Here is a 2,500-nt window from a genome sequence, read left to right as displayed (position 1 = left end):
TGACATAGTATTTGTCCATAACACTGTTGACAAAATAATCAAGCAAATGTTCGCTTTCATTAGAGTATTTATCAAATGATTTAAGATTAAGCTTGGCAATTTGTTTGTTTGGAAACTTAAATATATATACTATGTAAACATCTAGGTCATTTAGTTGAAAAAAAATACTGATAATTGACATTTTGCTTTTGCCAAAAGCGTAGGGGAATTGTAGAATCACTCATGTGTGTGTGTGTGTGTGTGTGTGTGTGTGTGTGTGTGTGTGTGTGTGTGTGTGTGTGTGTGTGTGTGTGTGTGTGTGTGTGCCTGCGTGTGTGCATGAATGCGTGCGTGTAGAGGGGAGTAGGACCATCACTTAATAACTCCTAATCTAGCAATATTAATAATTAATAAATCTAGCAAAATGAATGGACAAAAAATTGCATGGGCACAAAAATATTTGCAAGAAAATATTCTGAAGTCCACAAAATGTTTGGGAATCACTGCTGTAGTCATCCAAATCCCTCTCATGCATTAATACACACACTCCTCTCTCCACCCCCGCATCACTTACCGTACGCTGCAACCACGATTTGAGTCTACCACCAGCCCACCAGCAGTGAGTCTACATAGCCCGCCGAGCAGGGCTGGCCTGGGGGAGAAATAGGGCCAGGGCACTTTTGGGTTAAAGAGGCCCCCCCTCATAATTAGCGGTGCAGAACTGACTCACCGGTGGGCCCGCACCCTTGTGGGCCCCTATTTTCAGAATTTTTTCATTTATTTTTTTTTAAATCTGAAAATAGGGGCCCACAAGGGTGCGGGGCCCACCGGGAAATGCCTGCTATGCCAGATGGCCAGTCCAGCCCTGCCGCCATGTTTTTTGGACATCGAACAAGACTCAAGAGGAGTCAAGAGGGGTTGAGTGTGTACTCGTGCATGAAAATAGACTTCTAAGAGCGACCGTAGGACACGCGTAGGAGGCATTGGCCCACCAAAAAAGGAGACAAAATGTTCAAAGAAACATGTTAAATATGCAAAGAGGTTTGGCCCTGCCGTGTCCAACCGGTAGGGCAGTCGTCTGCCATGCGACTGACCCGGGTTCGATTCCCAGCCCGGGTTCTTGGAGCTAACTGTAGTACATGCGTGGGAGGCATTGGCCCTCCAAAAAAGGAAACAAATTGTTCAAAGAAACATGTTAAATATGCAAAGAGGTTGTATGTGCAAAGCAAGGAGATATCAGCTATACTAACTTATTTAATCGCACTGCAATACATATGGTGCTATTGTGTATTGAGTAGGCCTGTACATAATGTCATTGCACATTTTTATTTTGGCACGGAAATATTTTATAGAATCTACCGTGTAAAATAGAAAGAAAGATGTATGCACACTTAAATCCTTTTTGGAAGAGTGGAAGAATCTACCAGAATAGGTAGGCCTACTATTATGTGAGTGTTTGTATGCACATTTGTCTTCTGGGTTAATGGAGATTTTTCTTAGGATGGACAGAGCAGTTTTAGGCAGAGAATTGGATGACTGCCCGGTCCAACCCAACCCATCCCTGACTGGCTCTGTCACACACACACAGACACACAGACACAGACACAGACACAGACACAGACACAGACACAGACAAAGACACACACACACACACACACACACACGCACGCACGCACGCACGCACGCACGCGCACACACACACACACACACACACACACACACACACACACACACACACACACACACACACACACACACACACACACACACACACACACACACACAGGCACACCACGCTCCAGCCCTCCCCAGATCACCCCCCCCCATGAGCTCACATGTAGAGATAGTGAGATGGAGACCTCAGACAGCAGACGGCAGACAGACGAGATCGATACAGACCTTCGCCCAACGCCAATGCATAGCACCTCCACCCCACTCCTCCCTGTCTCTCTGAGTCTAGACATGAGGCACGCATGCATGCACAAATGTATGCACGCACACACGCACACACGCACACACGCACACACGCACACACGCACGCATGCATGCAGCGACACAGACACGCACGCATGCTTGCACAAACGCATGCACAAACGCACGCTCAGATGCTTGCACAAACGCACACACACGCACCATCAGCACAAAGATTTTCGGGACTTGACAGCAAGCAACTCTGCCGCCTTGTGGACACAGGAAGGAACAATTGAAAGAATGCGTTTCAGACGGACGGACAGACGAACGGACAGACAGACCCAATAGAGATGCTGGGACGCATCTAAAAACTTGTGTACTCCATCTTAGACAGGCGATGCTATGGGATGTGGCGTCTTGGGCCATCTTTGCCCGAGTGCGGGCTGGGTAATTCAATCTGGCGAGTGAGTGATGAGAGATGGTGGAGTGCTCTTTAGTAGGCTGGGCGCAGTGTACAGCTAATGATTCTCATTTCACTCTCCTCCTCCTCCTCCTCCTCCTCCTCTGCTCTGCCAACTGGCATGGACAGGGGAAGGAGTTTACTGCACTG

Source organism: Engraulis encrasicolus, chromosome 19 (genome assembly GCF_034702125.1).
Source record: "Engraulis encrasicolus isolate BLACKSEA-1 chromosome 19, IST_EnEncr_1.0, whole genome shotgun sequence".
NCBI classification, from domain to species: domain Eukaryota; kingdom Metazoa; phylum Chordata; class Actinopteri; order Clupeiformes; family Engraulidae; genus Engraulis; species Engraulis encrasicolus.
Note: the sequence above shows the minus strand (reverse complement) of the source record.